Source organism: Aythya ferina (genome assembly GCF_964211825.1).
Source record: "Aythya ferina genome assembly, chromosome: 14".
NCBI lineage: Eukaryota > Metazoa > Chordata > Aves > Anseriformes > Anatidae > Aythya > Aythya ferina.
Window position 1 is genome coordinate 4,981,020 of NC_140312.1, and position 25,664 is coordinate 5,006,683.

Consider the following 25,664-nt stretch of genomic DNA (forward strand, 5'->3'; position numbering starts at 1 on the left):
TTGGGCATTTATTTCACTCCCGTACCGCAAGACCTCCGATGGGTTCGCATTTGGAGGACTGGGGCCCAGGTATTTCAAACTATTTCTTTTGGCTAACAGATACATCTGACAGCAACAACAAAAGAACTCTAAAAATTAAAAAAAACCCTCCACAGTAGATGGCATCACAGAAGGTATGCTTTCCATTCCTAGACATCTTGGGGACCCAGAGCATTTCCCAAAGCCAGTGGATGCATCATGGTTCTTCCCGTTTTCACTCTGACCACCGTAACTGTTTTTCAGTAATGCAGATGCACCATTTCTAGCAAAAGGGCTTCCTGCAGTACTGGCTATTTACAGCCAGGAGAATAGAGAATATATTTGGCATCTTTCTTCTACCCTCTCTGGTTTCCACTCCAAGGAATCTGTCTTTTTGTTAAAAAAAAAAAAAAAAAAAAAAAGTATCTTTTTTTCATAACTCCCTCTCCAAAAATATACTTGAGGCTTTCAGTAACATAACCAAAAGCTAATAGAAAGCGAGTGCATCAGCTAATCTGCAGTTGTGTTAGGTAAGTTTATGTATTGGCTTGCTAAATAATAAAGTAAAATAAATTAGTTCCTATCAAATGTTTCCTGAATGCATTCCAGCAGGAGCTTATTGTTATTTATTCATCTGTTGGATTGCATCTGTAAAAGCCAAAGCTCTTTCAGGAGCGTATGTGACTGGAATAGTCTAAATGGAGGAGCCAGGTCTCGGGAATGAAGCCAGCAGGTCGTTAATTAAGTGGCTGTACAGTCTGCAGTCAGCATGGTGTATCATGAACACTACCTAAAATCAGTTACTGCCTCCTTGCAGCTGCAGAGGTGTCAGCGCCATGCTTGGGGTAGGAACCCGCAGCGGTGGACGAGGAGAGGCAGATGCACACCCATCGTGCTGGAGCTGCAGCACAAGGTGTCAGCTTTCTGCTTCTCCCTCGGCATGGCTTTATTCTCCTGGGAGGTGTACGATGTTCTTTGCATCCGATATGGTGCCAAGTCTGCATTTCCAGCCATATCTATCTGCCTCTGTTTGAATGGCCCCCATTGCAGGAATAGTTGAGATGGAGTTGTGGAAGAGGATAACAGAGCAGCTGTGCTTTAAAAGAGAAACCATTTCAGATCCTCCAGGTCTTATTTCACGATGTTCAAAAAGCCTCACGTAATGTAGTCAAGAGAAATGTGCCTGGCTAGCACAACGGGCTTTTTCTGTGTCGCTGCTCTTGTAACCCTTCTGATTGCACTTTTAAAGTGTGGCTCATAACATTTCATAACAATGGCAATAGAAGCGTGTATTTAAATTACCCTTTAATTTAAATTAGAAATATGTACAGTTACTTAGCCAATTTCTGTTTGAAAATGATGGAGTAGAACATTCACAGGAGATCAGCAGCTGCTCAAACAAATGAAAAGGATTTTCTTCTTTTATTTACCCTGGAACAATAAGCATGGATGCAGCATCTGGTCCTCCACGAAGTCTTTGCTTCTTATGCAACTTCCAGCTGGAATGACCGAGAGTCAACGCGATTGACTGACCTTCCTCAAGGTCTCCGGTGATGCCACCCAGAACAGAACAGAGCATCCTAGCTGGATGCCTTTCATGCTAATCCCCAAATCAATACATTTCCAAGATCATTTCTGGGCTTTCATGTGCTGCCAAAAGATCGTGCTCCAGCGGTCCTCTCCTCCTCTGCGTTGTTTATCCTTCGGAGCACTCTAGATCGTAAACCATTTTAACCATCATTGCATATTGTGCTCCCCTTGTCTAATAACCAAGAATGTGGGAAAACTTTTCTTCATATCTTCCTGAATAGGGAATACCAAGCTGTGAAGTAGAGAAAGACAGAAGCTAAAATAATTTTGAGCCCTCCACGTGGAGGCAGCCTGCTTGGAGGATGCTGTCCCGGCCTTGCCTCCTGTGGCATTCCTGTCAGGAGCAACAAGGCCGCTCTGGTTGCCTAACACACAGGCACCCGGATGACAACTTCCCATAGCTGAAATATGTATTTATTTACTTATTTATTTAAAGAAAACAGCAATGTGCTAAGACTTCAATGTCTTCACAGGAAAGGAGCGTGACGCAAATCTCCATCCGTTCCCAGAATGGGCAAAGAAGGCCCAAACCTGCCCCGTCCCGTCCAGGTGCTGGCTCTCAGCAAAAGCCCGTGGGAGGTAAAATCCCATCGTCTCCCGAGACATGGTGGAAAACAAGCTGCCTGTTATTGTGAGCGAGAACAAAGCGCGGGAGAGCAGCAGGCACCTTTGTCTTCTCATTAACACCGATGGCTAAAGCTCTTTGGGGAAGGGACTTTCCCACTGTGTGTTTGCACAGAGGGAGCTGATCCGATGAGGGCAGCTGAATGCTGTGGTATAAATAATGAATTACACAATAAACGCTACAAGACTGGTTCAGTTGAGGAAGAAAAATAAACACAGCAAACAAAGAAATTCCTCATATTAGTTAGAAATCCCACGGCAAGAGATTCTTGCCAACTTCCTCCAAGAGCCCAGACTGCAAACATTATTCCATAAGTATAAAAAGCACTTCTACTCACCAAACTTTGCTGTCTCACATCCACCCAAAGGGCAGAACGAGTGTACATTTCCTTTTCTATCTGTATTCTCAGTTTCTAATATAAGCGTGACCTTTTAAAGAACCATTTTTGCATATTCTTTCCCAGTGGCAGTGAAGAGTTACTACTTGATCTCTCCTCTAGCAAGAAAAAAAATTAACAAAATATTTATTTCAGCAGTGTTGTATCTTAGCCAGCCAGGGAACCTTGCGATGTGCAGGGAAAACATTTGTGTAATAAACCATGATAAGGGCTGTGAATACCAGTGCTGCAGAGCTCTGGGCTCAGAGCCACTCTCGTGGCTGCGTTCAGATGTTGCTATTGATCTAATCTGCAGCGAGATGATCACAGGAGACACTCCTTACATTATTTATCTTGGATTTGGGGTTGGACGGGGATTTTTTTGTTGTTTGTTTTCTCCTTTATTCATTTCTGTTATTATTAATATTACACGCTGTTAACAAATTCCGCAGACAAACGACTCTCACCTCTCGTGACACATTATTAATCACAAGCGATGAAGGATTCTGCATTCCTCACCACTCGAGCTGTGTGACCAACCCCAGCTTGTGATCTACCCGCAGCCTAACGCAGGGCTTGGCAACCACGGCATGCAGGCGAGGAGGGCACGCAACGTGCGGGGTGGGTGGAGACACAGGCTGGGCATCCCGATTCCCACACAGCTCCGAGGGGAGCAGGAGCCAGCAGACCCACCTTCTGCAGCTACACAGCACAGCCAGAGCCAAGGAAGAGAAGAGAGACGCCAGCTTTCCAAAAGATTGACATCTGACAGGGAAAACCCAACGCGCAGCTAAAACCGATCTGACATCCTGATGCTCTGCTTTGCACAGAGGTGTCAGTCTGCGCCTGGGTTCATTTCGCTCCCAAATTCGTCTTGCTAGACCTGTTATTTGGGTCTGGCATTCCTGCTCCCCTTGCCCCCCACTCTGATTTATTCAGTTCAGGCCCTCTTAAGCAAGATTTTTTTAGACCTGTACAGCATTGAGCTTAACGTGATGCAGGACATAGTGGTCAATCAGCAACACGAGCTGTACGGAGGGCACATGGGGTTCTCTGCCTTTGGTGCTTTCTTTTTTTCATTCTGATTTCCTCCTTTTTCCAACCCCAGGGTTGCTCAGCACAAAATACCTGTTTACTCTTCGTCTGTGGAAGGCTCTAACACATACCTGCATGCCATATGACCTCCCTTGCACACACGTACATCAAAAATGTCAAACTCATCTCCAAGGGTTGTCAGAAATAGTTATCATTGCAGCCTGAGCTCTTGAGATTGCGAATGGTAATGCTGAACCATGCAAACAGGAGATGTCATCCTGTCACCATGAATGACAGATGATTATGGCTCTTTCTAGATGCCTGTAATTAACACAGCTTTCTAGCTTTGACAAGAACATCCAGAAGCCCAGTAGATGGGGAAATCATTTGGAAGCTTCGGCTTTCTTTTCCTCTCCTGCGTCTTCACCCTACAGGTCTTCAAATAAACTGAAGAAATCACCAGTGGGTCACTAAAATCACTAAAAAGCTTCTTAGAAGGGCAACTGCAATTCAGAGCACCCAATAACTGCGTGGATAAATATCACAGCTGAGGCTGAACCCAGGCATTGGACATGCACAGTTCTTCCCCTTTGGTGTTCAAACATGAATAATGCGGGGAGCGGTGCCTGGGAGTCACACTGTTATCTTGAAAATCAGGATTGACTGCTACCAATCTCTTTCTTTGGCCTATGCCTCCTAATATCCTCTGCCATTTCTGTCTTCTATCACCCTTTTGCATCTATCTGTTAACATTTTTGCTCCTGACCTATGACAACAGGCTTTGTCAGGGCAATACAATTTAATATGTGGTGGATGCATGATGTCGGCAGCGGGCTTAGGTATCTGAAGAGCCTGGTGAAGAATAATAACTCCCTGCTACATATCCTGGATTGCTGTTTAACTACATGATGCTGAACATCAATCAAAGAAGGATTAGATGCTCCTGGTAATAGATAAACAGCAAAATGAACAAGATCATCTAAGCTCTTCAAACAAAATCATGTATTTTTAGCCTATGGAAATCCAAACCAGGGCTCAGCCAGAGACCAGGAAAAAGCAAAACAAAGATTATTGAAAGCTTATGTTTAAACAGTTTCAGCCCAAATATTTACTGATGGCACAAAAAAAAAGAAAAAAGAAATGATCGTATGTTTTGCAAGGAAGAGCTGGACCCTTTAATTGCATAGGAAGCCAGGCTTGGAGAATGAAAAGAATAAATAAACAAACCCCCTGCAGAATTCACTGCAAAGCCTGTACGTTTGTTTACATTCCCATTTCTCTTTAACCTACATTACCCCTGACAAAGGCTTTGTTTTGGGTAATAATCCTTTTCATATGGGCCAAATCTACAAGAAACTATTTGCAATTCATTTAAAATATGGATTTTGGAATCTACTGTAAATCCCTTTTGCTAAGATAAAAAAGCACGGAGAAGAAATAACATGCTGCTTAATCTTTGGGCTCATCAAGTCCTGGAAGATTATTTTGACAGTTAATTTGATGTATTTAACTGAGCTTCCAGTCTGCGCTGCTCGAAGAAAGCCATCATTTATGACTTGCTGTTGTGTAGGAACATCCCAGATAGCTGCAGTGACTTTTGAAGAAATATTTTCAAGGGGAAAGAGCATATATTAATGTTTCCCTGCTGTTTGAGCTCAATACTTCCCGAGTCCTCACTGCATCTTTTCCTTGGCTGCTCCTCAGCCAGTGGACGGGCAGAGGGAAAGCAAAGGGTGTCTGCAAAGCACGTGGGGGCTCCCAGCTGTGTCCTTTGCAGTCCGTAGTGTAGAAATGGCTTCATTACTGCATGTCCCTCAGAGGCTGATGCATCCCCAGAGATTGGGGCACAGAAATGCGTGGTCATGGGGTGCATCAGCCTCCCCCAAAAACACCCTCCTTGCCTTGGGGGCAGATTTTCTAAGGTGAATATTGCAGCGCAAGGCACCGGTGCTCACTGCTGGAGCTGGCGGAGGCTTCCAGGCACCAAGCGCTCCTACAGCGGCTCGGCAAGCCAAAAATACAAGGGATGCTGTTGTGCCTTATGTACAAACAACAAAAAGTAGGTCAGATCCCACAAATGCAAACAGACAGGGGGAAGGCGCTTGCGGTTCTTTACGCTCATCTTTGGGAAAAGCTTCGTAACGAGGACCAAAAGCCCTCCAAGGGCAGCACCCAGGCAGCAGGGCTGCTCGGCGTGGTTCCCTGCTGGATGTTCGCAGCTGGACACAGCTTGTGACCAGCTCAGCGCCCGTGCACGTAGAGGCTGCTCTGGGGAGGGACACCCTGCCACACTGGTGTGATAGACTCCCAAAATAAACGCCACAGGGCTGCGGGAGCTGGGGTCAGATCCTTTGCCTGGTGTAGCAGAGCTGTCGCTGTCGGGTGATGCTCTCTGCAGGGAGGACTCTGCCGGCTGAGCAGCCCTCTTCAGGAGGAACACCAGGCACTTCTGAGCATGCATAAGCAAGGCAGGCTCATTACCATTTCTAAAATCCAGCTGATGAAGCCTCTCTTGGCTCTGTCACCTCCGGCTTGAGGACTGATGAAAACAGGGAATTTCTGTGTGGTTTAACATGTTTTTTGGGCTGTGCCTGGCGCAGCTGTTGGGAGAGGATGGGGCAGCAGCAGTCCAGCCCAGCACATGGGAGCCCCGGTGACCCCCTCATACTGCAGGGGGAGCCTCACCCAGTTGCCATTTATACCACAAGAATTGCTGTTTGGGACAAACCTGCCCCACAGCCTCTGGCTACAGGTGTTAAGTGTGGCCAAGATTAATCTACAACATGGTTCTTCCATCTCTAAACCTCCAGCCCGAGTGGTTTTGGTGCCAGACTTGCACCTCCTATCCCCAAATCCCAGCAAAGCTTGAAGCACACCCAGCTGCAGTTTGCAGGAACAGCTGCAGACGTGGAGGCTCCCAGGAGGGCGCTTCACACGTGCAGGCTTTTCTCCAAACCCTGCAGTGTCAGACAGCTGGCACGGGAAACTGCAGCATGCAAGCAAGCTTCACAGCAGCGACTGAGCCTGGCTGCAGATCGCCTCGCTGTGGATATCCGCATTCATCAGCACGGCTGCAAACCAGCAGCAAAAAGAGAAGCTGAAATTTCTAGAAGGAAGCAGGGAGCTCCAGGGTCTGATTCTGGATGATGCATCAGTGAGGTTTAGTTGCCCTGCCTGAGCTGTGCCCACACACCACAAGCACTCTCCTGCTTTTTAGGGCTGCGGAAGGGACATCCCACCACCGTGCCTGTGCACTACAGAGTCTGGGAACACAAAGTCCCTGTATTTCCTCAAATAGTTGTGGGAGTCACCTGGAAACCCACCCAATGAGGTTTTGCAGGTGGTGTGCATGGACAAACCCTTTGGCTTTATAGGGTCAGAGGCTGTCCTTTGAGTTTCTGATTGAGGACTACTCAACATACCACCGAAAGACAACTGCAGGACTTCCATTCAGCAGCTGGTCCAGGTTTATTTTGTTTTTGCATCGCTGGGCTGTAAGGCAGGCTGTGAAACCAGCTGGCTACATGTCACCTGCTGTAAATTATGTCTTCCCCACCAGCATCAGCCAAGCCACTCAAGGTATTTCTAATCAGAGATTGAGTATATTCTTACCATAATTGAAGTATACAGTATTAAAAAATAACTGCATTTTTTTCATTATTTTTTTTATGACTTAACTACAATTGCCAAGTGCCTGCGTGCAGCTTGACTATTATAGGACTGCATTAGCAAATGGGAGTTCATTTGCTGCAGTTGACTCACTCTGGGCCTGACCTAAGCCCACTAAAATGCCTTTTTGCTGTCCTGAGATTATTTTGGACGAGGCTCTGGTGATACTAAGCATACTCGGAACAAGGAGGTGTCGCCTAGCTGAGGAAAAGCCCTTCCTAGCGAGCATGCAGATGAGCCGAAGTCATGCCTGGTACTGCTCTAACAATGCCCGAAGGAAAGTGCCAGGACAGGATGGGACCTTTTCAGCTTTGACCTTCACTGTGCGTGTCCTTGGGAAGCACCAAATTAGTTAATCACAGGAGCAGCAAGAAAAATTTCTCATTATAAATATTCACAGGATCGCATGCCATCCAGCAAATCCTGTCTAAATGAAGGAAAATAAATTAGGAGAGGATGCTGGCCCGCTGATTAAAACTTAACCCCCGCTCCCTGTGATGGGCTGACATTTGCCAGCTCCTCAGAAGCTGCAGTCACACAGACAGCCCCTCCGGCTGCCAGTGACATTAAAGGATGAAGCTCCTCGCTTTTAGCAGCAGCAGGTATGATGGCATCGATGCTCCCGGCTGTTAGCTGCTCAGGGAGCAGCCCCATCCCTGGGACGAGCTCTGGTATCCTCCACCACTGCAGGAGGCAGGAGCACAAAGTGCCTTGCTCCCCTTTGGTACGTGCCTGTGAGCTTTTCTTCCTAAAAGCAAACCTGTTGGCAATTGTATAGCTAGATGCCCCTTTGCTTCAAAGAGAGAAAATAATAATAAAACGTGAGGGAAAGAAATGCCCCTTACAATGCTTACTGATCCCTGATTAATTTTTCATTTACAATTATTTTCTGTGCAGCACTGGAGAGTTCAGGTGGTAACATTAAAAATTCCCTGTGCCCTCAGCTTTCCCTAATTAAAATTGACAACCCTCATTTTGAACCACAAACATAATTACCCGGTCCTCCTCACCGACTTGATAGCTGAGATTGTTTGTTGATAATTTATGAGCACCGAGGAAGATGAATAACAAAGCCGAGGCTCTCAGAAACCTCTCAGCTCCTGCCTTTGAAGTTCCAAACGTGCCAGCGCAGAGCAACCTGTGCAGAGGCTGCGCAGAGGTGTCCCTTCCCGAGGCACTCCTGGTCCTGCTCTGAGTGATCGAGACTGGGAGCAATTGGTCAGAATTGCTTTTCTGAAGGGTTTGCAGAAATACTAAGGCATCTACTCAACCCCAGCTGCTCTGTGGTACGAAAGCCACCCTGGGGATGCCCAACTTGCTTTATGGCCCAGTGCAACACATGCCAAGTGACTCTGCCCAAGGACAGCTTGAAAAAGTTTCCCCATACCAGAACATCAAACAAACTAGATTTTCCCTACGTTTTCCCACATTTCCTTATCATCTAAAAAAAAAAAAAAAAAAAAAAAAAAAGTAACTCTAGAAAATCCTATACATATTTCTGAGTAATCCCAGTATTTATTTGGTTTCTCACAATAATGCCACACTGAATTTCTGGTGACACCCACAGCACACATGTGGAGGAAAGCACCCATCACACAGGTCACCCAGGCTGGGTTCAGGCCAAGTCCTGGGTTCCTACATGGGGATGTGGCTACAGCCATGGCCTGAGCAATGTGGCTGTCACTGCTGGAACTGCAGGCAGAAAACCAGGTTAAGAGGCCAGCAGGTATGAGCAGCACCCACGTGCCAGCCAAACTACTGCATACATCAGGTGAGGGCAGGGGAAGCAGTAAAAAGATGCATTTAAATGACTGCTTGCTGTTGGGTTTAGTTAGGGAAAGCTTTTCCTGGCCCTGTTCTCAGAGGGGGATTTCACAGGTGCAAAACTTAAATGCTACTTAGATCAGAGTGGGAAAGCCCTTCCTCCAAGAAAAATTGCCCCCCGTGTTTAAAGACAGCGATAACATGGGGTTGTTTTGTCTATCAGTGCTTGCACAACCTGACCCACTGCCAGGAACGTGGAGGCTGGAGAGAAGAGAAAGATGGGGAAGAGACTGAAGTGCAGAGGCAGGATTATTAGAAATTCATGTAGGAATGAAACAGCATGCTGAGAGCTAGGCAACATCACTGAGCAACACAGAGTGCAAACAGACAGAGCAAAGCTATGCTATTCCCTTTAAGGTCAAAGCTTTCTATAAATTCACAGCAAAAGCAACTCAAGTGCACTCTGTTCTCCCCTTGACTTACCCAGACCAAAGGCTGGTGTGTATCCGCATCTTTAAAGAAGCCATAACTCTCTACATGGCCATGCACATCTATCTGCAAAGGGCAAAAGAATCCAATGTGAATGATTTTGTTCCTTCTGCTGCATGAAAATTTTCCACGCACAAATCACTGAATGCGTACCTGCTCATTGCTCCTCTCTGAACTGCAAATAGCGTGTGGAGTGCCACTGCTATAAAAGAGCATTGCCACTTTACTGGCAATTCCCCCTGCTAAATTGTAGGAATTAATAAATGTATGCCTATCCAGGAAATTAAGAGTCCTCTCCCCAGAGCTGGCCCAAGATGATCACCATGATGTTAGATTGGATTCAGCACAGACCAAAGTACCAGTGTTTTTTATTTAAGCTGCATCCAAAGCTGCACACACACAGACCCCAAATTTGGGGTTTTTATAATGAAACGAACTTAAGACGACAGATTTAATGGGGGAAAATCAAAGTGGCTCATTCTGGAAGTGTTAAAATAGCGTTTTGACTTTTAGAAGAAATTTTTGTATGAGCAGCTTGGTGAAGCCAAGAGGAATTCATAAAACACTTGGATTTTGGCAAATTACTGGAAATACTTCGGCATAAAATACAGCCCAGCTCTGCCACCAGCTGATACAGGGGGTTCCCTTTTTCTTCAGGTTGTTCCCAACCTGTTTTCTTCCCCTGTTTTCCCTGGCATTACTGTTATTTCATCAATAACCTCCATGAAAAATGAAAAACCACTGAAGAACAATTAATATCTATCCATTTCCTCTGGCATTAACAAAACGCTTCATTTACAAGCCAGCTCTGCGTGCTGTAACCCAGACACGTGCCACAATCACACCCATTTGTCACCAACCCAACACTCAGAGCGCGTGGGGACAGCGCCAGTCCCCAAGGGCCAAATCCTCAGCCAGGATGGGAACCTCTGCCCCCCGGAAAGAAAATTAGAGGAGCTCAGCATCAGAAGGTGCAAAGTTTCAAGGTGGGCATGAAGGAGATCTAGGGCTGTCAGAAATGAGGGCTTTTATTTGGGATCACAGGCATGTGTTCTATTAAAGAGTACACAACCAGTGCTTGCGTGCACAGCTGCTGGCACCAGCCCTTATCACAGGTTTGCCATCAGCACAAAATTGGCTTTTAAGAACTTCTCATTAAGAGCAACAAGGGTCAGGATTTCCCCAGTCAACCCAAGGAAATTATGCATCTTGGCTCTTACCATGTGCATGAGCAGAGCTAGTTCCTGGGATCATGCTGCTACTCAAATGCATATTAATGTTTTTTTGAAAAAATAAAAATAAGAATTTTTAAAGCAGAGTGAGGAAAGCAGACATCTGGGTTGCCAAAATTCCCACCAAGGTGTCTCTTCACCCACACTGCGATGGGGCAGGACATCACCACTGCTCCCACACATCACAAACCAAGTTGTGCTATGCCACAGCACCCAATCTGCCCCCCGAGAATTGACCCCCTCCCTGGGCACTGTTACCAGTCAGCAGAGCTTGAAATAAATATTCTAAGTTTAATCACTGGCACAGTTGTCAGGAATTTATTTTTAATTTGCCCTGTTCAGCATCTTAATTACGCAAGATCCAAGTTACTGGTAGGCCCAGTACTCAGATTTCGCAAGGGTGTCTTATGGAGAGCAAGGCTGCTGCCACTGAGGCAGGAGTGAGGCCTCAGCATCTGCTGCTTATGGGTGGAAATAAGTGGGTTTGTGCTAATTAAGTGTGCATTTTATTTTATTGTGGATGCTCAGCTGTTGGTGATTTTAGGCTACATTTCAATCCCCACTTTAATATAAGACAAAAATGCACTTTTTAGTTTTGATCTAGAGCACAACTCTTATCATTCAAGCAGGACAGACACGGGGAATTTGGGGCAGACCCATCGCCTGCTCTGCCCCTTCCCACCCAGGCTGTTCCCATCCATCTCCTTCCTGGCCAAACCCGTTCCTGAGCACCATGTTCCCCTGAGGGCTCCTTGGGCAACCTCCTCCTGACTCACCCTGCGTAGGAGGGCCCCCAGCAGCAGCAACCACCCGTGTCTGGGCAGAGCTTCGGTGACACCTGGAAAATTCCCCTGTGACCGGGGCAGCTGAGCTGGGAAGGCCACAACAGGCCCTCTCCATGGGCCACACCGTGGTGTTTGCACAGCCACCGCAGATACAGAGCTGAGTGTTTGAACCCAGCTTGGTCTCACTGCTAATCATCAATGCCCAATCCCTCTATTTCTAACCATCCTATTCCTGTTCCTGGGTAACAGGGTTTGAGGCCTCCGGCCCACCTCAGACCCCAGCTTAGGAAGCCATCAATGAACTAGGCCTTTTTGCCCAAACCAAGGCCCTCAACCCCAAAAGTCTTGTTTAAAGCCTCAAGTTTGTTGAAGCGGTGTCTTCTGAGGAAGCCAACATCAGTGAAAGCCCCCCAGGTGCCCCCTCAATGAGGTTTGTGTTATGTTGAAACATCACAGCACAGTGATGTTCACCCTCCGAGGAAGAAGTGCAAAAAGCTGGCACTTGGGCTGTTTGAGAGCAAACTGCTGCTGTAAAAAGCTGATAGGAAGCTTGAAGGAAAAAGAGCTAAAGCCCAAAAATCACCAATCATGTCTCCCCAGGACCCTATACCATGGGCTACCAATCTGCCAGAACTGGCACATGAGCACATCCCAAACTGGGGATTTTACAAGTCAGCAACAAATAAAAGTCGCTATAGCTTCTATAACCCCAGACATCCAGGATCTGTGCAGGTGTTTTTCACTAACACAGCAAATGGCCCCACACTTCTGCCCAGGGCAGGGGATGCCCAGGAGATGTGTCAGGGCCAGTCCGGTGCTGGGCACTGAGCTCCTGAGCACAGCAGGTTGGGGATTGGAGCAGCTGGGACCTGTCGCTTTGATGCACAGGGCTTTGCTTTGTGGCCACAGGCCTCTCATTCAATAAGTATATAAAATCTAAGATGGTTTCCTTTACCTGATGGGATTTCTTGGGCTACAATTAGCATCACAGGCTTTTAAAATGCAGGAGTGAATTTACAGATGTAGCTGTCAGGTAGAAAGGGAAAAAAACCATCCCTTAAATCACCAGCAGCTTTGGCTTTTCCATACTAATACACAACCACAGCAGGCACCGCACTGGTAGTGCTGTTGTCTGCGTCCTCAGAACAACTAAAATGGGATAATATACACAATACAAATAAAACTGAACACAACAATCTTCATGGTTATAGCTTCCTGTAAGATCTACGTGGGTTAGACTTTCTGTATAATTAAATCTATAGATTGCCTTCAAATGCTTACCTTGCAGTTCCCTGAGCTCTGATGAGAAGTGCGCTGTTTGCAGCGACAAGATTTATTGCATCTAGCACTCTATATTATAGCTGCTCTGCTAACCACAGTAAACAAGATATGAAAAGCAATCACACAGATAATGCCATGGAGGAACAAGCACCAGCTCTGCCTTTAACCCTTTCACCTGCCTTCCTGCTGGAAACATCAGGCAGCAGTTCTGCTGCACCATCCAACCCCAGTGTGCTAAGGATATTATGGCAGAAACAAAAGAGACAGGGCCTGGGTTTCTCTCCCCTTGTTTCTAAAGCACCAGTATTGTCAGGAGAGTGGGTTTATCTCTGTTGCTATTGAGGGCACAGCCCATGGATAGAAGAAAACTAAGTAAGCAGAGCCCGGAAACTGCCATGTCCAAGGCTAGTTAACAGGAGTGAAAAAACAGGACTGTGACTGTCCCCAAGAGAAAGGAGCTTTGTGGCACTCCAGCCCCCACTCAAAGCCTAGTCACCACCAGATTTCATCCCCCTCCCCAGGGCTGCAGTGGGTCTCGGGAAGGGCTGGGACATCCCGGTGTCACTTTAGGCTCAGCCCCACTTCCAGCAGGATGCTGCCAGCCCAGGATGCAGTGGTTTCATTAGCAGTGGTTTGCATCACAGAAGCTCAGATTTGACCCTGGAGACTTAGAAACATTATTTAAAGGGCAAATTTCCATATGAAGGTCGAGTGGAGATGCGTAAGCTTAATCAAGTCACCGCTCGCTAGCGGAATAGGTCCCTTGCTGCCCCCACACCAGAGAATATTCTCTCAGCCCCTCCTTTAAATCTTCACCAGGTCCAGAAAAACACCCCAGAGACAAGAATAGCAAAGATTAAAAAAACACAAACAGATTTCTTTTTTGCCATTGCCATTCAAGTAATGTAAACAATGAGCACATATTCCTTGCACCTAATCAAATAAATAAAGCCCTGCTAAATATTAGCACAGGAGGAAGCAAGCAGTCACTTGTTTTCTGCCTTACACACGTAAGCCATTGACCATTTCAACCCACAGGAATAAAAAAATGCTCCACAGGCAGGAATTCACTGCTCTATTACAGTATTTTCTGCCCCAAAATCCAGTTAACTGTTTACAAACATGATGAGAACTTCAGAGGTGTTTCATTGCTTTTTTTTTTTTTTTTTTTTTTTTTATAGGGACAACTAACTTCCTTTCTTTCCTGTCCACTTTTTTCCATTTGTAAGTCTATCTCTAGCCAGACAGAAGCTGACACAGTCCTTGCCCACACAGAAGTTCACCAGAATAAGCCCCCTTCGGTGGTGCTGAGATTGGGCAATGGAGAGGGAGCAGCAGGGCCTGGGGTTAAAGTACAGATCAAACTGTTTTATCAAGGGCAGAGAGATTTAAATATGTTGGAAATAAATTTAAAAATAGACCAGGGTCTGCAGTCCAAACAGAGTGTATATTTAGTAGTTGTGAACGGGAAAGAGCAGAACATTACTGGAAAACATTCAGAAAGCATCTAAGAAAGATTAAAAGATTTCCAAGCAGAGAGTTTTAGGGCAGGTTGCTATGGATGCTGGAGAACAGCGTTAACCTCTGACCCTCAAAACAAGATACGTTCCCCAAAAGCCATTTTTCCAGGAATGGTAAGGGGAATGTTAGTTCTGGAAACCTGTGAGAAAGGAGTATATTGGCGCACAGCAGTCCTGAAGCACACAGGACCTTCAGCCCCAGTGGCAAACAACCCTGGGAAGGACCAGGAGAAGCAGCCTAACCCCTCCCTTAGCCTGTCAGTCAAGGTTTGTCAAGAAGCATTTTCCCCACCCAGGCTGTTCTTAAACATTTCTTGATCTCGAGGCTGTCCCATCCTCCTCCCCAAGGCAATCCAATGCCTGGCCTCACCCCTTATGACCGATACGTGCCCTGCTTGCTGCAGGTAACTGCTGTTGCCTGCCCTATCCACCAGATATATAATATATATATATATATATATCCATATACTTATATCCAAAACTTCTGCAGGATTGGGTCTTTCAGCATGATAGAGACAGCAGGAGACTAATCTTCTGTGAAAATGACACTAATAAGGCTGATGATTTCCTTGCTAGTTTTCCCCTTGTTTTGTCTCTTAAGGAAATAAACCTTTGTGGCATCTGCTGCTTTTACAGCTCATCAGTCTGGTACATCTGATGAAGACAAGATGCATAATAGAGGGCAAAAGGCACAGCCAGCCTCCGAGAGCCCACCAAAAGCTGTCAGTGCCCGAACTTCTGCCTTTACAAACATGGTTCCCTGTGACATAAGTCAGGCCCATCGATTTTTGACCCAGCTGAGAAGCAGCCCAAGACTTGCACACAAAAATGAGTACTCTGATATTGAAAGATTAATGACAAGGAGTTGAGCACAGGCTATGCATCGCTTCAGGCAGCTCAGGGACAGCAAGCACATGCCTTTCATCTCAGGCAGCGCTTGGGTGCTGGTATCACTCACCGCAGAGGAGTTTGAGCTGTTCACCCACCCCTGCCCCTATGGCAGAAGGCTCCAAGCTTGGATCACCGACAAAATTCGGTTGCAGCATAGACTTCTTGCCATCACACACAGAAAACTAAAATCTCGTGATATCCTGCTTGGGGAGAGTGCCCAAATTTGTCTACAGGAAAATGGCCCTCTATTTATTTGCTTCTATGGAGAACAAGTCCTACGAGGAGCGGCTGAGGGAGCTGGGCTTGTTCAGCCTGGAGAAGAGGAGTCTCAGGGGCGACCTTATCGCTCTTTTTAGGTACCTCAAGGGAGGCTGTAGCGAGGTGGGGGTTGGCCTGTTCTCCCACGTGCCTGGTGACAGGACAAGGGGGAATGGGCTTAAGTTGAGCCAGGGGAGTTTTAGGTTAGATGTTAGGAAGAACTTCTTCACTGAAAGGGTTGTGAGGCACTGGAACAGGCTGCCCAGGGAAGTGGTGGAGTCACCATCCCTGGAGGTCTTTAAAAGACGTTTAGATGTAGAGCTTAGGGATATGGTTTAGTGGAGGGCTGTTAGCGTTAGGTCAGAGGTTGGACTCGATGACCTTGAGGTCTCTTCCAACCTAGAAAATTCTGTGATTCTGTGATATGGCAAACAAGCTCATGAATGGATAACCTGAGTTACTACAAGTATTCCGTAAAGCAGCTGATGCCTGTGACTAGACAGAGGGAAAATACATGTAAAATTTGTTTTTATAGTCAAAGCAGTGAAAAATCAGCCCCTGTAAGAAACAGGGAAGAAAAACTAATGTTTGCATGGGAAGTGCACGTGCCTGTTTGACCAGAGCACTCCCACAAGTGTCTTTCCAGAACACAAAAGCAATGATCGCTCTTACGAGGTACAGAAGTTTGATCTCTTCGTAATATAACAGAAGAATTTCAGAGATTCCTGCCTTATTGATTTTGCCTAATGGAACAAGCTCATTTCCTAGGGGCACTACATATTCCAGTCTGCAATACAAAGGGCAGGAGAAATCCTCCACTCCTACTACAGCAGGCTGTCAGCATTTAATTAATCCAGGGGCTGCAGGGCAGATTCTTAGTGCAACCAAAAAGCTCAAGACAAAACATCAATTTATGCTCTGAGTGCCCCTGTGCATTGCCATGCTCCTGGAGTGTTTAACTGGAGTCTCCGTGGCTGGACTGCTGGTAGTGGCTGAACAGCTGTCAGATTCCTCCCCCCCCAAGGCCCCTGCCAGTTACTCTCCATCCTTTAGAACATCAAATGCTTTCAGTAGGAGGTTCTCCGATGCAGATTTTCCATCTCCAGATAGATGGTTTCCTTTATATTTGGAAGTATAATGAAAACACCTGGCACTTCCTTAACTGCAAGTGCACATAGCACAAGGGACCTGGGCAGGATCTTTGGGAGCATCCCATAATACTCCAGTGGGTCACTCCTGCTTGTCACCACCTCCTCTAAATGCCACCAAGTATGTATATGCATCGTTCCTGATCCCAAATACAACCTGCACACGTGGTGGCGTACAGAGTAGCATACTTTTTTTTTTTTTTTTCGACTCCACACATTTTTTTCTCTTCCCCTGATACTACAGACCCACTGGGTCACCTACTAAAAGACTTTTTTTTTTTTTTTTTAAGCAGCTTTGTAGATAAAATTTAGAACTCGAACCTTTAAATTACTCTGGTTTTGTTTTCAGTTATAAGTCTTGCTCCCTGTCACTGCTACAAGCTGCCCCACTTTGCCTTTGTGGTCTCTCCTTTTCTCTTCCCATCCCACAAATACCTCCTGTCCACATGGATGTCATTGGTAAACATCACCTGCCTTGGTTCACTGCAGGTTAGCCAGCTAAAAAACAATTCACCAAAAAAAAAAAAAAAAAAAAAAGTATAACATCTTATGCGTGCTGGGGCAAAGCTACCACCCCTGTATGCCTCCAGGGACCCACACAGAAGATCAGGTGCACTGTCCAGTAATTTAAAGCCCCTGGAAGCTCCCTCCCAGATGTACAGGGCTCATGGCAATTCGTGTTGGCCAACAGAAGTGGATGAGCAAAAACCTTGCCAGGGACACCAGGTCGCTCAAGTCTCCTGTTGCTGTTTCTCAGAGCACTGGGAATGCAGATAACAGGCAGACACCTTTGGGGAGGTACTAACCAAAAGGAGAAAAAAAAAAACACCTTACCACAACACAACATTGTTTTTAATCTTTCAGGCTTGGCAGGGAACATGTAATTCAGGGCCATGTCCGGGAAACAAGTGATTTTACAGCCTGGCGTGGCACACTCCCCATGTAGATGAGAAGCCTTTTTCTGGCACCAGGTGCAGACCAGAACTTGACACTGGTAGTGATTCACTGTGAAAATGGGTGTTGATTGACTTGGCTTCTTCAAAACACAATGCTACCCAGAGATTAAAAGCTACACAGCAATGACATTTGAGACAGATAAATTTTGGTGAGCATTTCTCAGCTGCCAAAGCAAGTAGTTACCTTTCGGGGTTTTCAAGCATTTTGCCCCTTTCTTATTCTTTCAGAATCAGGAGGCTGGGAGTTGTTAAAATAAATAATAATAATAAGTGTGGCAACAAAACTTTTCCTACACAGCTGAAGGAAGCTCAGAGCAGGGCTGTTTCTGTATCTGCAAGCTCAATTCTCCCTTGACTGGAAATTTGCAGAGATCACTGCATGTTCCCAACAGTGCCTTCACGCTTCTTTGGCACGGGGTGCAGCGATGCAGAATGAGGGAACCTACATACAAGAAAGGACAGAAAGATGACTCTTAGGGACAGTGTGTCAATGAGATTCCTTTGGTTCAAGGCTAGGGTTTCTGTTCCTTCCCATTCCAGGAAGAGCTCAATGGGACTACAGGCTTTATTGTGCTACAACATTAACCAAAATTGTGATTCGTGTACAGTGAAAGAAAACATGCCAAGGCCACCCACTGTCCTGTTCCTCCACAGGGGTGTAAGGATGGATGAAGAACCCCTTCAGCAGTTCCTTCAAGTTGTACTTCCTTGAGCAGAGACGGAACCAGACAGCCTGTAGCAGTGCCTGAGAAGCCGCCAAGGTCTCAGGCGCCATGGGAGCATGAGCCATGAGGAACCAGATCTTTGTCTCCCGGCCGTTGGCTTGGGACAGGCTGCTTTGCTTTCTGCTCTGCACGAAGGCAGCAAGCAGCAGCATGCTTCAGAGAAGTGGGTGGACAGCTGGGATACCTCTGAGCAGACAGTGATGCCCAGCAGGGCTTCCACCCTCCCAGCTAAAATACCATGAGACAGCAAGGAGTTCCCTGTGTGCCCTTAAAACCAGCTCCCCCTGTACAGCCTGATAAAGGTTTTCTCCATCACCAGCACTAGTGGAATAAATACTGGCTAAAGCATGGCATTGGATGCCTGATCTTTAGCTCTTACATTGAAAGTAGACGCAGCAAGTGGGGAAGTGCGTAGGAAGGTGCCCTACCCCTTAGTGAATTCTTTGCCATCCATCTCCTTCCCACGTGTTACATCCCCGAGACACCAGCGGCGTGCAGATAACTGGGTGCTGGACCGCCGCCAGCCCTGCACAAGTAAGGGCACATCCAGGCCCAAGATGTTTTCTGGCATCAGCATCCAGCTTTCTTTCTAACTAAAGATGCTTAAAGGGCATTATAATAGCTGCCTGAATATCCGAGACACTCCCATTACTGTCTGATTTCCTCGTGCAATAACGCATGGTCAGATTCACACAAGGCTTGCAAAGGATCAAATCTGCTCTTTTCAGAGACAGCTGGGAATACCCCTGGAAAAAATGTGAAAAACACAGCATGTGTTGGGAGCAGTGTCTCTCCCTCATTATTCCATGTAAATACAAGCAATCTGACCCTCCAAAAAGACTTTGCATTTCTCAGAAAGTGACCATCTGTCAGGCAGCAAGGGGCGCTCATTATTTAAATTAAGGATCCATTCCCTGCTGCCATTTTCACTCACATCTCATTATAACAGAGTTTCTCTAACACCCCGTTCCTCTAGCAGGAAGACCTGAGATCACAACTCCCCCACACACATTTCCCAGCAGCTATTGCCCATAAAGACCCAGCTAAAGGATGCCAAAATATGTTGGCCAGTAGAGCCCTGGACTTGCCATCCAAGAGAGTTATACAAATCAGGGAGTACACAAAGACTCCCTTGTATTGTAATTGTGTAATGGTGATTTTGGGGTATCTTATGAGATTTAAGTTCTCTAGAGGGGAGTGGATATACGTGGTGGGGCCATGAAGAGGTCCATCTGCAGGCTGGGGCTGGCAGGAGCTGCCCTCACATGCTCTATGGGTGCTCTGTGCCTCCTGCTACCCCTCCCAATCTTCCCCAATAACCCACGCTGTGCTAGTGGAAAGGCAGCAAGGCCAGTCAGGTATTGGTAGTAGTCATCTGTGAATCACAGCAACACCTTATGTGCAGCTGCAGAAAGAGGGACAGAGGAAACCCAGCACAGCTCCACTCCCACGGGCAGCTCTACAGCCTTCACAGGCCTGTGCTGCTGCAGAGACAGCTCTGGGATAGTTTTTCTTGCTAGCTCGTAAATCAAGAAGCATTTCTGCCCACCCCAATCAGACCAAGAGGATCATACCAACAAACCCCCAGCCTGACACAATTTGCTAAGCATGGCTTGTTATGGGGCAGCACAGCTCAGGAAGTGTTACTGAGAAGCCAGAGTCCCTACAGACCTGTGTCCTCACAGCTCTGCCTTGGGCATCCCCCTCCCGGACAACATGGAAGAGCCCTATTTCTTGTGGATGGGTGGGTGAATAAATGAACGACCACATCATATCCAGACACTTCAGTGATGTAAATAAGCAAGGCTGGTCTGAGAAATACCCAGCTCCTGCTCGGTTGGTGGAGTAGGTCCAGCTTTTCACAGGCTGTTGTCTCTATCACGAAATACCCAGTGCACCAGAGATGGAAATGCCTGACTTCCCTGCGGCGTGAAAGACAGCAGGGGGAAGCTTGTGCCAGCCGTGATTAGAGAGCACTGGGCTTTGGGTTGACAATTGCACATCGTCTCGAGGTACCACACGAATTACAAACCCTTTGCTAGAGGCAAGCTGCGTGGCCAGGCACCGGAAAGGATTGTGAAGAAGTCATTCTCAGCTGGAAAGAGCCTTGGGAGTGCAAACTATTTATTAAACCAAAAGAGACAAACAGCTTTTAATATATCATGTTATGAAGTGAATCAATTCTTATCATTTTTAATAAGGCAAATTTAAAACATTGTCAGAAGAGCAGGAAGGGATCTATTCAAAGCAAGTGCAGGCTCTCCACAAGCAATCCCAGCCTGTGTTTATTATGGGTATTACCACATTTCTGCAAGATGCAAAAATAAGAATCAACAAAGCATAGCCTGCTGTATCAAATTGCTTTGTACTCTAAAAAGAGCCAGAAGGGAGGGGGAGCTTCAGGAATGCTGAAATGACATCAGCTCTTCTCTTGATCAAAATCAGGACCGAACAAGTAGAAGTATGTGATCTCAAGTGCTCGATGCCAAGTGACCCCATACCAGGAAATTCTGAGAGCCGCGTTATAGATTGAGCCTGACATTTATCAAGAAGCAGCAAAGAAACACGTAGTGAATGTATGGGGGTTGGCTGGAGCTGGCAATAGGTGGCTGTGAAGAAGCTTGGTCAAATGCTAGGATAACTGTGCAGCTCGAGAACATGTGAATAAATCCCATTAGGCGTGACTAATCAAAGACTTGGAGGGGAATGGTCTGATAATGCCTGTTGTCTGCCTTCTTGGCATGGCTTCTTTATGCCACTGAATGTTTTGGACTGAGGTTTTCAGAGGAATTGAAGCTCCGCATGCCAGTCATCTGTGTTTGGTGTCCAGCCACAAGAACACCCTCTGCTTGAGCTCACTCCTGCTGTTACCAGCCACACTCTGGGGAAATAAAAAACAAGCAAGCAAACAAAATCTCTGGTACAAATTTAGGAGAGCTGGACAAAAATTAATCAGAGCTCATCTCTGGAACACTCTTCAAAAGATATTAGCTGAAAGCAAGTCAAAGGCTATCATCCAAGAACAGCAATGGAAAAACATCCCAGAGACACCAGTTACAGCAATCACTGCAACGGTTAAGGAAGTATGAATAGGAGAATATGGTGCTTTGTGCCTTCCCCCTGCAAGTCCTTATTTCTATCACAAGATGCTTTGCCACAGTGCATGCCCCTAGGAACAGGTTGTACAAGGTTAAAAAAAAAAAAAAAAAGAACCCCCTGCCTCACACACAAACAAGGAATTAGTTTTTCTTGATGGCCAGCTTGCCCACACAAGTGAAATCACAGCACGAAACCCCACTGAAAATCAGCACTCTATTGCACAAACAGGAACATAACCCTAGAAAAATGATGCACCATTTTTCACTGGAAGAGCCTCAGCTGAATTATTTTGTCTAGTTGTGCATCACACAACAGGTCCAGAGGAAAACAAGAACAGCCTAGGAAACCAGTAGAAAGCAAGACTGAATGAAGTGGGACTATTTGGCTTAAAAATAAGAGCAAGAGTGATGAACTTCAAATACATAACTGGCTTCCCTGCAAGGAGGGAAGGTAGGACCTGCTTTCCATGCCTTTGAAAGATCAAATTGGAAAAAATGAGCTTGACCCAGATCAGGGAGGGCACAGAATACATGTGCCTCTGTACAACCCATTATAGCTTTCTCCTGCTCCTTCTTGGGGTTCATATTTATGGAAGCAACGCTTCACGTCACAAAGCCAGAGAAGCACCTTCACTATCAAATTGATGGTTAAATGAGAATTCAAAGGAACGCTTAAAAATTTCATCAATGCCACTTGGACATATGCCTTCAGGCTGTTTATCTTTAAATGAGATGTCACATGTAATTTAGTGGCGAGATTAAGTATTGTTTTTCACTTTTAGTTGCATTGCTGTGGGCAGCCCTGTATCAGTGTACACCTTCATTCTTTATTAGGTAAGATAAATGAAAATGGCACCATTTTTCTGAATTAAAGTCCAAATATCTGACATGTCAATACTGTCTAATGGAACAAAGCACTACAGATTCCTAGAGCAGGTGTTTAATTTGCATGTTATTACTGACAAGCAAGATTAATGCTTTACTAAGTACTTATGCTGCAATAATGAGAGAAGCAGAGGGGGGGTTATACTCAAAATGAGTAACAAGGACAAAATACTGTAAATTCCTTTTACTCCTCAAGTTGTTTTGTCTTTAGAAAAGAAGTCTCACAGCTCTGGTGGTAGAGCTTTTCTGGGGATTTATTTGCAGAAAAAGCAGTCTGGGTCACACCACCCAGAAATCCTACAGGTTTTCCCTACAACCAAAGCTGTGGAGTGGTGGCAATGTTCTTGAAGGAAACAGGGATGTTACCTACTGCTCCACCTCCCCAACCCTTCCTTCATCCAGGAACCCTTGTGCAGGGAGACAAAGCTTACACCTCACCCCCAAGGCATTCTGCCCCCCCAGGACATTTCTTTCTACACCACAAGCTGGCTCTCAGACTGCTTCCTACATATGCATATAACAGCAGAACATAACAAGAATCCAAACTGCTTCTGGAGTAATAAAAGAAAAGCTGAAGTGTAATTAAACTACAGCTCTGGGCCATTTGTTTTACAGGAAATCTTCTGCTCTGCAGAGACTTGCTGCAAAAACGTGGCAGGATCAACCCTGCTCTCAGCATCACCATATGAACCCAGAGCCTCTGCCCCTGCTTTAGGAGAGCTCCTCTGTACACAGCCTGGTCCCATCATTTTGACAAGAACAGCAGGAAATATATTCAATTTCAATTTGAAAAGCTGTATGAGCTCACACATGCTGGGTATCCAGCTCCTGTTCTCCACTGCTGATCAAATTAGAGAGGACTTGTTCTTCACTGGATATAAGAAAAGCCAGAGGACTGCACTTGTATCAAGAATCTGCCATTTCACAGCAACCAAAGCCAAACCAAGAGATTTCCCCCTCCACAACTGCTCCCACTTGCTCTGCATACTTGCCCAGCTTTACCTCACCACAGCATATACTGAAACCAGCAGGCCAGGCCCTTTCCCTGGCACACAGCAGCGATGCTCTGCTGCATTTCGTTAGCACAAGCACCACAAGGACAGCAGCAGCGATGGCCCAGTGCCAGTGGGGCAATAGCATTGGATTGTCACAGACCCAGTGCCTTTAGATTTTGATTTCTAAAAATGTTTAGGTGCAAACTCAACATGAGAAAGGCAATGACTCTTCCACAAGGCCACATCTGTGCTTGGACATTTTGGCAGCAATTTGGGGTCTTGTTTTTTCCTGGCACCTGTATGGGTGGTGTTGGTGATGTGCCCAGGAGAGGAATCTTGCCTTTAAAAGCACACCACAGCACACCTTCCAGACCTTCATTACCTGATCTCCCATTCATTTTCCATGAAAGGACTTTTACTGTTTTACAGACAACAAAATAAAGGCTACCATTCACTGGCTGTCAGGTTAATGATTCAGAACAGGCCTGTGTGCATTGAAGAACGCATGAGTTAGGGAGTAAAACCAGTATTAATTGCAGCACTAGAGAGCTACACCCTCATTCATCAGTCCCCCGCCCACAGCACAGCGATGCTTTGGCCTCACTGGAAACCAGGAGAGCCCAGCCCAGCAGGTCAGCACACACCAGGACTGTGGGGGCTCCTGGGGGTACATGGGCTGTACCCTGCCTCATTGATCAGGCAGGAGGGAGCAAAAATTGATGGAGCGATCAACCTCAGCTAGAGGGAGAGGCTTGGAGTCACCACCTGCAACAAAACCCTTCCAAAGCTATGGAAAGCCTCTGGTTCTCCCTTTGAAGGAAGCATTTGGCCATTCCCATATATTTCCATGCCTAACATTTCCACAAAAAAAAAAAACAACTCACAGCTCCTTGGTGTTTTAAGGACACTCAGGTTTAGGGAGGGTCCCCAGCAACCGGCCAGGCGCCAGGCCCCTCAGTGCAAAGGCCAACAGCCTCTTTGTGTTGTGGGATCCAGCAGCTCCCCTCATGGACACAGGAAGAAAATGTGCTTATTGGGGATGTCCACTGCTGCCTGGGGACATCATGGCAGGGACAAGGAGCAGCTGCAGGCACCACCATGGTGCAGGACATATCCACAGGCCAGGTGCTCAGGCAAGCACTGCACCACCTCACAGCGCAGCAGAGTACACCAGGGCCCAGCTCCATCCTCCCCCAGCAGCAAGAAGGGACACACAGTGCACAACCTCCCCACACAGCCACTGCTCTGGGCTGCACCCCTCACGGACCAGGTGGACTTAAGAAACACTTCTCACCTGGTGTCTCCGTGGGTCCAACACCAGGGCACCACTGACCCTTCCCAACTTGCCATTGAACCACAGAACTTTGGTCCCCATTACACAGCAGCAGCACAACCACATCCCAGCCTCATCCAGAGCTGATGCCCCCAGCTTGAGGTCTGCCCCTCATTTATACCCCCCCAGGTCATTAGCAGAGGCTTCACCTGTCCTCAACTCCTCACCACAGGGGCTCCAGCAGCATCCCCCAGCTGTATCAGGCTTGTCAGTCCTTCCAGGCAGCTCACAGCAAGTGGGGCTTGGGGAATTGTTGGCCCCAAAGTGATTCCTGCAGCTGAGAGCATGACCTGGCTGGGGTGCTGGGAGGATTCAGCATCACAGCTTCCCCAGCATGTGCTAGCAAAGTTCAGTCCAGAGGGGTTGTCTCTGATTAGAAGCACCTTACCCATCTTTTAATAAAGCACTTGCTTTATTAAAAGCCAACTATTTTTTCTCTTTCCATGGAGGAAGCTGTGTTAATAAGCAGCTCACTCAGCTGCTCGTCCTGCAGCAGCCGGTGCACTGCAGCCTGCAGGCTGGCAGGAACTGTTGCATTAAATAAAGTAAAAAATTGTCATTAAATAAAGTAAAAGCCTTACCCGTTGTGCTGCTGTGCTCCCGCTGCATTGCATATCATAGAAGAAATTAGGAAAAAAAAATAATTACTATTGATTTAAGTAAATGTGCTCACATTATCAGGTGGCAGCAACAAATGGCCAACCACACCGAAGCCACTTCTCAGAAGCTGCGTAAGCAGCTGCCTGTGATCCAGGCCTCAATGAGGCCTCAGCAGAATCGCTGAGATGAATGGAAACGTTTAATTGTTTTAGCCCAAATGAAAACAGAGCTCATTAACGTGATCAAAAACCTTGGTGTCTGCACCTCTGCTCTGCTTGCTGGTGCTGCTGTGGTTTGAAGTCCTGACGTGAAAGGGGCTCCTGGCACGTCAAGCGTGGTGCAGGTGACAATTTGGCATCACCTGGGGGCAGACCAAAGCCAGTGAGCCAGA

The 25,664-nt window shown here is 46.6% G+C and overlaps 1 long non-coding RNA gene across 1 annotated transcript; it reads right to left on the bottom strand.

The window, feature by feature from the left end:
* Positions 1-608: 608 nt before the first annotated feature.
* Positions 609-24,756, bottom strand: LOC311444538. The gene is made up of 3 exons (XR_014697930.1): positions 24,635-24,756; positions 9,561-9,632; positions 609-1,840 (listed from the first exon to the last, which is right to left on the bottom strand). It is a non-coding gene; the product is annotated as an uncharacterized lncRNA (long non-coding RNA).
* Positions 24,757-25,664: the final 908 nt, after the last annotated feature.